Source organism: Leopardus geoffroyi, chromosome B4, assembly GCF_018350155.1.
Source record: "Leopardus geoffroyi isolate Oge1 chromosome B4, O.geoffroyi_Oge1_pat1.0, whole genome shotgun sequence".
Classification (NCBI taxonomy): Eukaryota; Metazoa; Chordata; class Mammalia; order Carnivora; family Felidae; genus Leopardus; species Leopardus geoffroyi.
Window position 1 is genome coordinate 82,425,617 of NC_059341.1, and position 16,706 is coordinate 82,442,322.

The window sequence follows — 16,706 nt, forward strand, 5'->3', positions numbered from 1 at the left end:
GAATGGATAAGGAAGTTGTGGTATATATGTAGAATGGAATATTACTCAGCCATAGAAAAGAATGAAAACTTGCCATTTGCAACAATGTGGATGGACCTAGAGAGTATTATACTAAGCAAAATAAGACTGTCAGAGAAAGACAAAAACCATATGATTTCACTCATATGTAGAATTTAAGAAACAAATGAACATGGGGGTGGGGGTAGGGGGAAGAAAGGTTCTCTATTCTCTATTCTGTTCCATTAATCTGAGTGCCTGTTTTTGTGCCAAAAGACCATTTCTTAAACTAGAAGTGTCTAAACAGTTTTTGTTCACTGGTTTTTTTTTTTTTTTGATGTTTTCATATTAATTATTTCAAAAACAGTATTACTTGTCTGAAGCAGAGAGTATCTTTCTAAATATGTCTCTGAAGGTTTGTTTAACTTACTGGTTTCTCAGAGTATAAATGAATGGATTCAACAAAGGGGCAACTGAAGTATTGAGCACAGCTACTCCTTTGCTTGAAGTAACTCATTTGCAGATGGCTTTATGTACATGAATATACAACCACCATAACTGATGGATACAATAATCATGTGAGAGCAGGTAGAAACGGCTTTTTTCTTTTGCTTAACTGAAGGGAATTTTAGAATTTTCTTGATGATATAAGAGTAAGAAAGGATTACTAGGAACAATGTGACAATGAGGATCATCACAGCTAAGAAAAAAGCAATCAGTTCTAGTAAATGTGTGTCTGAGCAAGAAAGTTGCAGGACAGGAGAAATGTCACAAATGAAATGATCAATGATGTTTGAGGCACAGAAATCCAGGTTAAGAATTAAGATCAGTGGAGGGAAAATGACCAGGAATTCAGTTACCCAAGAACTGAGTACAAGCTGATGACAAATTCTGCTGTTCATGATAGATGTATAATGCAGAGGTTTACAGATGGCAACATAGCAGTCATAGGACATAGCTGCCAGAAGGAAAATTCTATAATCCCCAATAATATGTAGAAAAATAACTGAGATATACAATCATTACAGGAAATGGTCTTTTCTCTGGTTACAATGGTGATTAAGAATCTGGGGAAACAAGCACTTGTGAATGAAATTTCCAGGAAAGAGAAATTACGTAGGAAGAAATACATTGGGGTCTTGAGATGAGGATCCAGTAGCGTGAGGGTAATGATGGTTAAATTTCCTATCATACTCAACATGTAATTTAGAAGTAGAAATAAAAAAATTACAATCTGTAACTGAGAATAATCTGTCAGTCCCAGAAGGATAAACTTTATCTGTTTTGTATGGTGCTTCATTTCTCTTTTGTGATGTCAAACAAATTCTAGAAATAAAAAGGTACAATAATAAGAAACTATCTGAGTTTTATACATAGCTTTATACTATCTAGTTTTATACGTAGACAATGATGTATGAAAGGTTCCATATTCACAAATATACCCACTTATGAGGTAAAACTCTAAGAGGCTGAAGATACAATCTAGAACCATGCAACAGAAACTATTTTTAAAAAGCACTATAGAAGTCAACTCGGTTTTGAAAATTGACCTGCAAAATCCATAATACTTTTTCACCCTTACTTACAAACTTCCAACTCAGTTGTAACTAATTCCAAATTCATCCATTTCTTTAAATACATTAGATACAATCTTGGTTCCAGAATCAAAATTAATTCATTCATTTTTAATTATTGACTTTGTAGATATAAAATATGCCAGTATAATGAATTAAGACTACAGTTAAATTCTGAAATTTTAGATTTCATATTAAAAGCTGTATTTGCTTAGAGCCCCATTATCACCTCTTTCAACTTTTCTATGAACTACTGATAAAGACATAGAAAATGACAAAAGAAAAAGAACGTAAGGGGTGCCTGGTCGCTCAGTCAGTTAAGCATGAGACTTTGGCTCAGGTCATGATCTCAGGATTCATAGGTTCGAGCCCCACATGGGGCTCTGTGCTGACAGCTTGGAACCTGGCGCCTGCTTCAGATTCTTTGTCTCCCTCTCTCTCTCTGCCCCACCCCTGCTCTCTCATTCTCAAAAATAAATAAACATTTATTTTTTAAAAAATGAATATTTAAAGAATATCCAAAATAATAAATTGAAACTATTACAAGTTCAGCAATGTGAAAAAAACACAAATTTCTAAAAAGCAAAAAAATATTGAGAATATATAATGGGATATTTACCTCTCTCAAAAGGCAATTCAATTTCCATCTTACATATAAGCAATATGTCATGGCGTAGTTTGAGTGAAAAGTAGAAAGCGATCTAAATATTTTAAAATAATCAATTCTTTAAATAATTTTATTCATGCGGATAATTTCATTTTGAAGTGAGGACATTGATGAATATAGTCCCTTTACAAATATTCTAAATGTAATTTTAGATGCAAAATTGCAAAAAAGTTTATACAAATTGACCCCATTTTTATAAATGTCTATATAGGATACATGAAAGCATGATTTCTGCAAACATATACAAAAATAATAGTAATTAAAAATAAAGGAATTTCAGTAAGTTGTTAAATTATAGGGCATTTATATTTTTCATCAAGAATTCAGTCATTCTTAGTAACACATCCTACCATAAAAACCATACAAAAAACATTTTTTCAAACTTCTCTAATTTATTATTTTATAAAAGCAAAATAAAAAGTACTGTGAATTCAAAACACTAATTGGTTACTTATTTTAGAGCCACATTTTCAATTAAAATAAATCTACTGATGCATTTTACATTCCTCTTAACCTGAGAAAATTTTTGTTATCAACTTGCTAAATAATTGCTAAATAAGTAAGCTATTCCCAAATAAACTTAGAACATAAGCACTGGCAGAGAGGAAAAAAAAAAAAAAACTATATCATATGTATTCTTTATTTTAAATAAAAATATTCAAACTACATCCTTCTTAATTCTGCCAATCAATATCTTTACCTGTTCTGAAGTCATTCTTTTTATTATTGAATACATAATATTTTTCCTTTTACATGATTTTGCCAATTACCTCATATAAAAATTCACAAACCCCACTAATTATCAATGATAAGTTTTCATTGCTCAAAGTGTTCATCAGAATTAGCACCTCCAAAAGAGCTATTTTTCCTATTTAAAAAAAAGCATATTAACATATGTGAAGCCAATTCTCGAAGAAAAATATCCTCCAACTCTGTTACATTTGACTGACTTGTAGAGTTGTTCAGGCACTCTTTCTCTAGAGAACACTAGGATACTCTTCAATCCCTCTACAATATTGTAGTACAGTGTCTGGTTTATACCACTAGAGTATTAGAAATGCAGGTGCAAGCACATAAATCAAATGTCAAGCTCTTGTATTTATGGGTTTAGAAAATGAGGAATAAATAATGCTTTATACAGGAGTAATAACAAAATATCACTTTTAAATCATTGCTTCTTATTTGTATGTAACTTACATAGTATTTGTAATTATTCTTCTATTTTTGAAAGAAGCACCATTATTTTACTTACCATAAGCAGTACACGTTGGTCTTTTTTTTCTGGAAACTACTATGGGATCGACCATAATGAAAGGCAAACATACTCACTGGGAAATGATATTTAATTTTGTAGGCAGAAAAATTAATATAAAATATCCTCATATTGATTCAAAGCAGAGAGATATAGTGCGAATATTTTAAGAATGTGATTTTTCTGCACTGTCAATATATCTAAACATATGGTACTATGCTCTGGGTAATAAAGATTTTTGTAAACTCCTCTTTTTAAATATCACGCAAAGAGATTGGAGGAAGATGGCGGCATAGGAGGACGCTGGGCTCACCGCGCATCCTGCTGATCACTTAGATTCCACCTACACCTGCCTAAATAACCCAGAAAACCGCCAGAGGATTAGCAGAACGGAGTCTCCGGAGCCAAGCGCAGACGAGAGGCCCACGGATGAGGGTAGGAAGAGCGGCCAGGCGGTGCGCAGTCCATGGACTGGCGGGAGGGAGCCGGGGCAGAGGGACGGCCCTCCAGCCAAGCAGATCCCCGAGTCTGGCTGGCAAAAGCGGAGGGGTCATACGGAGTGTGTTCCCACAGCAAGCGGAACTTAGCATCTGGGAGGTCATAAGTTAACAGCTCTGCTCAGAAAGCAGGAAGGCTGGAGGACAAAGGGAGGGAGAGTTGCTGAGCCTAGGGAGGACAGAGCTCAGTTTGGTGGCGAACAAAGGCGCTCACCAGCTCCATCTCCCTCGCCCATCCCCCAGCCAAAATCCCAAAGGGAACCAGTTCCTGCCAGGGAACTTGCTCCCTCTGCACAAACACCCAACGCTGTGCTTCTGCGGAGCCACCCCTCCTGCAGCGGGTCTGACTCCCTCCCGCTGCCACAGGGCCCCTCCTGAAGTGGATCACCTAAGGAGAAGCAAGCTAAGCCTGCCCCTCCTGCCCCTGTGCACCTTGCCTACTCACCCCAGCTAATACGCCAGATCCCCAGCACCACAAGCCTGCCAGTGTACATGTAGCCCAGACGGGCCACACCGCCCCACAGTGAATCCCGCCCCTAGGAGAGGGAAAGAGAAGGCACACACCAGTCTGACTGTGGCCCCAGAGGTGGGCTGGGGGCAGACATCAGGTCTGACTGTGGCCCCGCCCACCAACTCCAGTTATACACCACAGCACAGGGGAAGTGCCCTGCAGGTCCCCACCCCCCCCAGGGACTATCCAAAATGACCAAATGGAAGAATTCCCCTCAAAAGAATCTCCAGGAAATAACAACAGCTAATGAACTGATCAAAAAGGATTTAAATAATATAACAGAAAGTGAATTTAGAATAATAGTCATAAAATTAATCGCCGGGCTTGAAAACAGTATAGAGGACAGCAGAGAATCTCTTGCTACAGAGATCAAGGGACTAAGGAACAGTCACGAGGAGCTGAAAAACGCTTTAAACGACATGCAAAATAAAATGGAAACGACCACGGCTCGGATTGAAGAGGCAGAGGAGAGAATAGGTGAACTAGAAGATAAAATTATGGAAAAAGAGGAAGCTGAGAAAAAGAGAGATAAAAAAATCCAGGAGTATGAGGGGAAAATTAGAGAACTAAGTGATACACTAAAAAGAAATAATATACGCATAATTGGTATCCCAGAGGAGGAAGAGAGAAGGAAAGGTGCTGAAGGGGTACTTGAAGAAATAATAGTTGAGAACTTCCCTGAACTGAGGAAGGAAAAAGGCATTGAAATCCAAGAGGCACAGAGAACTCCCTTCAGATGTAACTTGAATTGATCTTCTGCACGACATATCATAGTGAAACTGGCAAAATACAAGGATAAAGAGAAAATTCTGAAAGCAGCAAGGGATAAACATGCCCTCACATATAAAGGGAGACCTATAAGACTTGTGACTGATCTCTCTTTTGAAACTTGGCAGGCCAGAAAGGCATGGCAAGAGATCTTCAGTGTGATGAACAGAAAAAATATGCAGCCGAGAATCCTTTATCCAGCAAATCTCTCATTTAGAATAGAAGGAGAGATAAAGGTCTTCCCAAACAAACAAAAACTGAAGGAATTCGTCACCACTAAACCAGCCCTACAAGAGATCCTAAGGGGAATCCTGTGAGACAAAGTACCACAGACATCGCTACAAGCATAAAACATACAGACATCACAATGACTCTAAACCCGTATCTTTCTATAATAACACTGAATGTAAATGGACTAAATGCGCCAACCAAAAGACATAGGGTATCAGAATGGATAAAAAAAACAAGACCCATCTATTTGCTGTCTACAAGAGACTCATTTTAGAGCTGAGGACACCTTTAGATTGAGAGTGAGGGGATGGAGAACTATTTATCATGCTACTGGAAGCCAAAAGAAAGCTGGAGTAGCCATACTTATATCAGACAAACTAGACTTTAAACTAAAGGCTGTAACAAGAGATGAAGAAGGGCATTATATAATAATTACAGGGTCTATCCATCAGGAAGAGCTAACAGTTATAAATGTCTATGCACCGAATATGGGAGCCCCCAAAATATATAAAACAACTACTCATAAACATAAGCAACCTTATTGATAAGAATGTGGTAATTGCAGGGGACTTTAATATGCCACTTACAGAAACCCATGGGGGAGCGGAAGGGAAAAAAAAAAAAAAGAGGTTAGAGTGGGAGAGAGCCAAAGCATAAGAGACTCTTAAAAACTGAGAACAAACTGAGGGTTGATGGGGGGGTGGGAGGGAGGGGAGGGTGGGTGATGGGTATTGAGGAGGGCACCTTTTGGGATGAGCACTGGGTGTTGTGTGGAAACCATTTTGACAATAAATTTCATATATTGAAAAAATAAATAAATAAAAAAATAAATAGTAACCAAATAAATAAATAAATAAATATCATGCAAATTATAAGATGTGTGTCCACTAATCCCACTTGGCAATCATTCATGAAGATTACAATAGCTGAGATGATTAGCTTGAAACTTGGGAAATACTTATTAGTTTCAAATGATCTAAAAGGAATGAACACATTTCTACAGGAAATCTAAGGGGAGAGTGTCTCTAAGGAGAAATAAGAAAGATGAAAAAATACTCAGAAGAGCATGATGATAGACAACTGTTTGAATTGTCATATTAAAACAATCATGTAGACAATAAGCAAGACAATCATGCTGTAAACTAGCAGATTATTTTGGATCATACATAATATGTGCCAAAATAGCAATAATATGTGCTAAATTAATTGCTTTTTGAGTCTTTTCTTTCGAACATGTAAATCTATCACTAGAAGAGCAGCATATGGGTACCTAACTCAAATACTACTCCTACTTATCTTTTTTTAACAAGCAATTGTGTTCAATATTAAGAAAAGAAATAAGGTTTTGCACATTGTAATTTGAGAATGAATATTTTCTTCAGTGATTTGACAATGTACACCTAAGTTCAAACTTGTTTTTTTTAAGTTCAAACTTTTTGTAGTTACTAATCATTGTAGCACCTATCATTTATTGAATTTCTACTATGCAGAAGTACTATGCTAATTGTATATGTTTTCAACGTAATCATGATAAGAGGCAAAGTATACATAATAATGAATTTTTCGGTTGTTGAAAAAACTGAGAATTAGGGAAATCGTTTTACTTGCTCACACTCATTACAAAGTTTAGAAATTATAGAGACAGGAGTGCAATTAGAGCTTTAATTCCAAGTGTAGTTTTTTAACCATTATGCAATATTTCCAATTAGGTTAATGGATAGTTAGATGACAGGCAGATATGATAGATGATGATGATAGATAGATGGATGGATGGTTAGATGGATAGATGGATAGATGGGAATAGATAGATGATAGATGATAGATATGTAGATAGATAATAGATAGATAGATGAGAATTTGGAAAATAATCAATAATCTAATGCCTGATTCCATAGCTAGGATATAAGTACTGAACCTTTTTTTGAATGAATAGATACATGATTGAAAAATTGACATTCTTATACCATAAATCCAAAAAACTTTTTCAAGAAATGAAATGAACTCATGAAGCTCTTTTGAGTATACCTTTAAAATAAAAATTAATTTTTCAACTATATTTTAAAGTTTAAGGGACCATATTATGGGAAAAATTATAATTGAACAAAACAGAAACAAATGAAGTAACAGTAATTTACTTTGGACAAACCACAGGGGTAAAATGCAAAGAAACAAAAATAATTTAGTGTGAAACTCTTTAAAATATCATGCTCTGATCCTTGACTGTCCATGGGATATGTTCTAAAAAGTAAAAGAATTAACAAATGAATCTTTATCATTGGTGGTACTGATGGAGAAATTCTGATTTCATCTTGTAAAAATTTTAGCACCTGGCAAATTAATAAATATGTTGATGTTGACAACTAGGAATCTTACTGTAGAAAAAAGGGGGTAGAAGAATCAAATATGAATGGGAAAATAATTCAGCAGTGTTGGATTAGAATTACAGGCATCAATGTCAACTAATGATTTCTTCATGTGTTTTTTACCCTGGCTTTGTCCTTTAAAAGATCCTAGAAAGCATTCTGACAGATTATGTTCAAAACCAAGCGGTACATTACAAATGACACGGGAGACTTCTTGAAGGACAAATTCTCTATGGATCCGTCCTTCTTTTTCTGACTTCTGCATGTTGGATTGGCCCAAGGTTCATTCAATCTTTTGATCTTTTCTCTCTTCTTTCTACACTTATTCCCAAAGTTCTCTTATTCAGTCTCATGTTCCATCTATTTGGTGGAATTTAACTACATCTCACTATTTACATTGCCACTTTTCTGGTTAAAATCACCTTTTTTTAAATTTTTACATTTTACTAACTATTTTAGTAAGCAAAGATGCTGACATTAAATTTCTAGCATATGAGAAAAGAGTGTTGAACATCAATTCATGATATGCTGTTTTTTCAAATTCTTCAACCTTATTTAATATATTATTAACATACTGGGGCACCTGGGTGGCTCGGATGGTTAAATGTCCAACTTCAGCTCAGGTCATGATCTCATGGTCCATGGGTTCGAGCCCCGCATTGGGCTCTGTGCTGACAGCTTAGATTCTGTGTCTCCCTCTCTCTCTTCCCCTCTCCCACTCCTTCTCTCCCCCTCTCTCTCAAAAATAAATAAATATTAAAAAATACAAAATACACATACGCATTATTAACATACTGATAAAAATTAGCATTTTATGTGCAAAATATTACCACAGGTTTTTCTGCCAGATTGTATCTTTCTCAACCCCTAAAATGGCATTAAAAAAAACTGTTTAATCATTTGGGGGAAAATTTTGTATCCTCATATAATCCAGACACATTATAGAAGCTAATGTAAATAGGTCATAAAGCTACTGGAAGAAAATATAAGTAAATATATGATAAAATCAGAATCAGTAAAGCCTCTCAAGTAATGGCAACAGATTCAAAAATAATAAAACAAAAGATATATATTTTACTACATATTAACCCAATTTTCTTTATACCAGCAACACCCTAAATTATATTAAATGTTAAAAAACAAACCATTAAATAGGACTTGTAACACATTAAGACATGCATAAACTTATTATCCTGAATATATAAAAATATCTTAGAAAAGAATAAGGTATCACTTTTGTTAAAATAACATTGAGAGAATAGTAGTATTATACTCATAAATAAAGCAGAAATTGCCAATAAACATTTGAAAATTGCTATATATCATGAGCAGTCAACAAAATGTGAATTAAAGTGAACAAAAGAACATAATATTATTCAGATCATAATTTTGGCAAAGACTTAATACACTGATAATACACCCTGACCTTGTGTTATTAATGCATCTTCCAATCTCCAAGGACATGTCCCTATTCCTAGGTGAATCAGTCAGCTTTTGTTTTCTTTTACTTTTCTATACCAATTACATTGTCCATTCATTAGTGACTTCAAAGTAGGATCACCAAGGATACTTGTTTTTTGTTTTTTTTAACTTAGGTGATCTTACCTACATAACAGGTTGCCTATGTAAAGCATCTTCGATCATTTCTTGGTGAAACTTTAAGGAAACCACCCCACACTAAAATTGGTCACATCATCGACTTTTCAAAAATCAAAGAATTTCTGGTTTTCCTTGCCTGTTTACTAGTCTTTCCTTCTATATGGCTAATCAGATTATGCAGAAATAGCTCCTTTTCTAATTTAGGCAGATACTGTAATTTGTGATAAATGTTAGACCTAAGGATATAAAAATTGATATAGGTTGTGTATGCGTTTCTACTGTTACCTTTGAGTGACAGTGAGAAAGCATGACTACATTATATCCATGTCACTACTGATAATTCTTATTTGTGAGTTCCACTGAGGATCTGTCTGGAAAGAAAACTGGGGCCTGAATGAGAGACTAAACTGTAAGTATGTTCATATTTCTCAAATCAATTTTTTCTATTATGAAATTTGAAAAAGTAATTAAAATATTTCCTGTCACTTTCCTAAGTGTGTGTGTGTGTGCGTGTGGTGTGTATATATATATATTTCCATATATACACATTTATATACAAACATTCATTTTTATAAATGCATGTGTGTATTAAAAATTTGGATAGTTCATAAGGGTATGAGAAATTAATTTCATTTCTTGAATGTTATTTCTTTCTCGAGAATATTAATCATGGAAGCAAATGAAGAGATTTCTAAGCCTGCTTTATGAATTGGTTAAATATGTGAGCAATAAAATGGTCACATTTGATAAGCATATAATGCAGTATCTATTGCCCTAACTGCCAACACATGCACATACACACACTCACACACACACACACACGCACGCAATTTCAATTGTACAAATACATCTCTTCAACTAAAAAAGATCTTGTTTTTTAAAACAGTTTTGATGTCTAGGCATGTTAAAAATTAATAAGTTACATCTGCAATATAATTAATTTGTCAGAATGTTTCTGAGGCATGTTTCTGAAGCAGGTAAATAGAAGGCAAAGGGTTATTCTGCATCCTAGGATGATATCCAGGATCAGCAGGGACTTTTACTGGAGGCTACAATAGGGAATGAAGGAAGCACGACTGGAAGAAGAGAGGAAGGTGGGTTTGGGGTAACAATTCTGTGCTTCTTATTTGAGCTACTACAGGTGTTTCAGGTGTGCCTCTGCAGAAGAGAATAGAATAAGAGCATTTAGACAAAGTTTTTTGCCCATAAGCATAATTCAGCATTCATCCTCTCTGATAGTGTCTAGAGATTCTGAATGCTAATTTTGGTTACATAGGTCCATCCAAGACCGTTTTGTCAAAGAAGGAACCCAGGAGCAGGCTTTGGTTGAAACTAGCTATCTCACACCACACCATACAACAGAAATGCTAAGTCCATTCTAACTGAACTACAGTCTAAGTAGTTTGCCCTATATATATAGTCAGTAAAATCAAAGAGTAACCCCATACAATTAAGGGACTTCCTAGCAACAAGTTCAGGTAAATAGAATATTATAGAAAACTATCATTAGCTCATATCTAGAACTTTTTAAAGACCTCATTACCTTATCCTTATTTTTTTATGATGTCTATTTTTTTTCACATGGTCTACATTAGAACTTAAATGAAATGTCCCATGGAACTCTGACCAGGCAGAAGAATTTAAATGAAATGTCCCATGGAACTCTGACCAGGCAGAGTCGATGAAACGCCCAGCCTGAGAGACTATATTCTAATACTCAAAAAGTGGGGCACTGAAGGGTTAGGGGAGCATGATACAAATTCTTATATGGAAGGAAGATCTTTCAACATTAGTGTAGTATCTTCTATATGAACCACAGGAATTAAAGGACTTCTGTCAAGTAGAATCTTAAAATATAAGTAGAGGATATATCCTGGTCTTTGTAGATATCTATGTGTTTAATTAATATACAGAGAAACTATTATATTCCAGGAAATGTGATAAGATCTGAGTCTACTACTAAAAATAAGATGGGCTCTGTCAAGAGTGTCACAGTCTAATAGGATGACAAACAGTAAATAAGTCATTCAATACAGCTCTGATGTAGGGATGATGGATATAGGAATACGGTGGAGATGTAGCCAGCCTAGTCTATAGGAATTGAGATGGTGTCTCAGAACTTACTCTAGGTGCAGTGAGAATTAAAATGATCAAAACAGGAGACAGGAAGACAAAATTAGAGTATGAATGCTTCATATCGAATATGAGATCAAAGTGATCTAAAGTAGGAATGGAAGAGATGAACTTTTTTTTTTAATAACATATTAAGGATGTAGAGTCTAAATAGCCTTATCCAGATGTGAGCAATAGGATGGAAGGAGGCCTTCTAAAAGCAGAGTAATAACAATGAATTGAGCAAGAGTGGTGATAGTACATTAGTGGATAAAGATGCCAGGTTTTGGCAGCCCAAGTAATGAATGAAAGATAGAGGGGTAGAGGAGAGGAGACTGAATAAAGATGTGTACACACACACACACACACACACACACAGATATATTAATTCACTTAAATGGCATGGTCTTTGAAATTCAGTGATTGGCTGGATGTTAACCTGAGCTATGCTAATGAATACAACTTGTGACAAGCATTGCCTCATATTTTAATAAGCTGACTGTATGTAAAAGGGTTTGGTGCATTACTAAGAAGTATAGAAATAAGGAACTATTATAGAACACTAAAGTGTCAGATAAAATGGTGAAATCTCAGGGTTTGTCTTTTAATTGTTAAATTTTGCAATAGTTTAACATTACAGAAAAGTGAACAAATCATAAGGGCACAGTTCTGTATATAGCACACGAATGGCATCATTTAAACCTTATAACCTAAGCCTAGACCTAGTCCATACCCTCACAATCCTCCCTGAATAGAGACACTATCCTGATTTCTAACTCCAGAGTTAAGTTTTGCTTATTTGTGAAATTCGTGTAAATGATCATACTCTACGTATTCTTTTGTGTCTCGTATCTTCATTCAAAATTATGTTTGTGAGAACTTTTCATGCTATTGCATGTAGCAATATTAATTTTATCTTCATTACTATACTCGTCCATTTTATGAATATATCACAATTTAAAAACTGATTCATATCATTAATGGATATTTTTATATTTCAAGTTTTTGGATTATTGAGAATAATGAGGCTAAACCTTTCTTAAACATGCATATATTTTGCATACATATGTATACATTTTGATTGGGTAAATACCTAGGATCATAATTTCCTGTTTCACAGTTATCTGGATATCAGCATAATAAATATATTCAAAAAGTTCTCATAGTGTTTATATGAATGTACACTCTAATCTTCAAGATACTTGGTATGGTCCATCTGTTTAATGTCACTTCTTCTCATGGTTGTGCAGTAGCTGTGAGTTTAATTTCTTTTTCCCTAAGTAATAGAAAGTTCACATTTCACATGTTCACTGGCCTTTAGATATGCTTTTTAGTGAAGAAATTAGTCTAATTGTTATTAGGTTGGGTTTTGTTTTCTTATTGGTTTGTAATAAATTTTATAAATTCTTATTACAGTCCTTAATGATTATTACAAATATCTTCCCCCACTGTGTGACTGGTCTTATTTAAATCACTTTTATTCAAGTATAACTTACAAATATACAATAAAATGCACTTAAGTGTAGCATTCCATTGAGTTTTGACAAATGTGTATATACCTCTTTATAACAACTAATGCAATCAAGATACACAAATTTCTATCACTTGTAAATGTCTGTGCTCTTTCCCAGTTAATCCTTCATAATAGATTTGGTTTGTCTTTTCTGATTAAATTAAATCTTAAAGTATTTTCTCTTTAATGTGTATATATATTTCCCTTGGCATACTACTTTAAGATTTATCCACATTATCACATATATGAATTCTTTATTCTTTTTGTTGCTATGTAGCATTCCATGTAAAAATATACCATTTTTCCACTTCTCAATGTTTACTTGTATTACATTCCTCTTTTGGTTATTATGAATAAAGCTGCAATTATTAAATCTTTCTAAGAACATATTTTTTTTTCCTCTTAGGTAAATTCTTAGGGATGGGTTTACCGTATTATATAATAGATACATTTTAAATTTTATAATAAACTATAAAACTAAAAAAGTAGTTTTACTATTTTATATTTCCACCAGAAATATACAAAAATTTCAATTACCTCATTTTTACCACACTTGCTATTGTTAGTGTGTTTAATTTTTACTATTCTAACCAATGTTTAGTAATGTCTTATTATCATTTAGTTTTTATTTCCTTAATGACTAATGATGTTGAGCATCTTTTCATGTGCACATTTGATATTCGTGAATCTTCCTATGTGAAGTATATGTTCAAATATGACCATTTTTTATTAGTTAAGTATGTGTATATGAGTATGTGCATATAGATGTTATTTTGTATCTATCATATTATGCATACATATATTAAAATAATATACATTTCATATATATAAAATATACCCATAATATCTTTGCATATATGTTTTCTATATATATATTATATATACACACACTAAATACATGACCTTTGTCAGATGTATGTTTTATAAATTTCTTCTCTTAGTACAGGGCATTTCTTTTCATTTTTTAACAGTATCTTTTGAAAAATCATTTTTTATTAAGTCTATAATCTATTTCAAGTTCATTTTTCATTGTGTTCATTTTTATCCATATGTATATCTTATTGTAGTAGCACCATTTGTGAGAAGACATTTTTCTCCTCAGTTTGCCTTACGATACTCTATTTCAATATACATTGTTCTATTCCAATGAGTTCTATGTTTATTCATATCTCAATGTCAGTGTTTTAAAGTTTCCATTGTATTGCTATATTATAATTTGTTCATACTATGCCCAAGTATTTCACGTTTAAATGGTGCTATAAATGACATCTTTAAATATTTTCGAGTTCAAAAAACAAATAAATAAAAAATTTCAAGGTCAAATGCTTATTGTTCATATACATATACAGATATATACACACTTATATTGACACTCTATCTTTTGCTTTTGCTAAACTCACTCATTAAAGGATATTTTGTAGATTACTTAGGATTCTATATCTACCCAATCATGTTATCAAGGGAACATGATTTAACTCCTTTATTTCTAATCACAATGTCACCATTTTTTCTCACCTTATTTTATTGGCTAGGAACTCCAGCACATTGTTGAATATGAACTATGAAGTAGTCATCTTTGCATAGTTCATGATTTTAGAGGAAAGCTTTTAGGCTTTTCTCCTTATATTTGATATTAGCAGAAGTTTTGTTTTGTTTTGTTTATAAGTAGGTGTCCTTTTCACATTGAGATAGTTTTCTCTGCTTCTACTTTACTGAGAATTTTTTAATTTTTTTTAAGTTTCTTTATTTTTGATTGAGAGATCCCAAGTGGGGGATTGTCAGAGAGAAGGAGAGAGAGAATCTCAAGCGAGGCTTGGGCTCATGAATTATGAGATCATGACCTGAGTTGAGATCCAAGAGTTGGATACTTAACTAACTGCTCCACACAGGTGCTCCAAGAAATTTTTAGCCCAAATAAGTGTAGAATTTCGTCAAAGATTTTTTCCTGAAACTATTCAGAAGAAATTATTCATTCTCCCTTTTTCTGTTATTATGGAGAATACATTGATTGATTTAAAATATACTGAACCATGGGCAGGGGATGGGCTAGGTGGGTAATGGATATTAAGGAGGGAACTTGTGATGAGCACTAGTTGTTATATGTAAGTAATGAATCACTAAATTCTACTCCTGGAACTAACATTACACTTATGTTAACTAACTAGGATTTAAATAAAAACTTAAAAAATAAATAAATAAAAGGGTGCCTGGGTGGCTCAGTTGGCTGAGTGTCCGACTTCAGTTCAGGTCATGGTCTCACCATTTGTGGGGTCGAGCCCCATGTCGGGCTCTATGCTGACAGCTCAGAGCCTGGAGCCTGCTTCAGATTCTGTGTCTCCCTCTCTCTCTCTGCCCCTCCCCTGCTCATGCACTGTCTCTCTCTGTCTTGAAAATAAATAAAACATACATACATACATAAATATTGAACCAACATTGAATTCCTGCGATAAATGTCACCTTCTCATGATGTGTTATTCTCATAAAGTTATTGAGTATAATGAGCTTGATTTACTATTCTTTTGTGGAAAATTTCTATCTTAGCTGTAGACGATATCATTCAGTAGTTTTCCTTTTTATGTAATATCTTTGTTTGGTTTTGCTATCATAGTAATACTTGCCTAATAAAAGGAGATGGAGGAGTACCTGGGTGGCTCACTTGGTTAAGCATCTCAGTCTTGATTTTGACTCAGGTCATAATCTTGCAGTTCCTGAGATTGAGTCCCACGTCAGGCTCTGCACTGACAATGCAGACCCTGCTTGGGATTCCCTCTCCCTCTCTCTCTCTATTCCTCTCCCCACCTCTCAAAATAAATAAATTGTATAGTTTTCTATGCCTTTATTGACTTTAAACCAACTAGTTCCATCAATTAGTAAGACGATCTCCAACTATAATTGCCAATTTATGTTTCTTCTTTCATTTATGCCAGTTTATTCTTTTTATATTTTGATGCTCTGTTAAATACATAAATAGATTCTCTTGGTGTTCTTAGTGAATTGGCTTATTTATCAGATAATATGTAATTTCCTCTATATGCTTGTTAATTTTCTTTGGTGGTGATACTAACATAGCTACTCCAACATTCTCTTGATTATGGTTCACATGGTACTGATTGTTCTATTCTTTACAGAAGTAATATTTGAAGTGAGGTGTTTAAATATAGCATCTAGGTGGGTGATTTTTAAACACATCTTATTGCTTCTTGGCCTTTTGGCTAAGATCAAGTGTAGTATCTGTTCTTATCAATTTAAGATATACATCAAAATACATCTTATAATCTCTACCTTTTTAATCAGTGTGGTATGTTTTGATTATTTTATATAATGTAATCATTTATGTTTTGACTTCTGTTTATCATTTTGTTACTTGATTTTTGTTTGTCCCCATTGTTGTTCTTTCTTTTGTTTCCTATTTTCTGGACTAAAATTAACCAGTTTAGTGTAGTCATTTTAACTTATATGTTTTTGACTGTATCATTTCTTAAAAGTTTGTGACTTATAATATAAACAGTAAACATTTCACAAACTTGAATCAATATCTTACCAATGGAGGTAGAATTTAGAAAATATATTACTATATAGGACCCTGTACTCTTCCCTTTTTATTGTGATTATCATTTATATT

General features: G+C 33.8%; 2 pseudogenes; one reads left to right on the forward strand and one right to left on the reverse strand.

Moving 5' to 3' along the window:
- Positions 1–366: 366 nt before the first annotated feature.
- LOC123590477 lies at positions 367–1,324 on the reverse strand (annotated as a pseudogene).
- A 14,952-nt stretch (positions 1,325–16,276) lies between these two features.
- Positions 16,277–16,371, forward strand: LOC123592361 (annotated as a pseudogene).
- Positions 16,372–16,706: the final 335 nt, after the last annotated feature.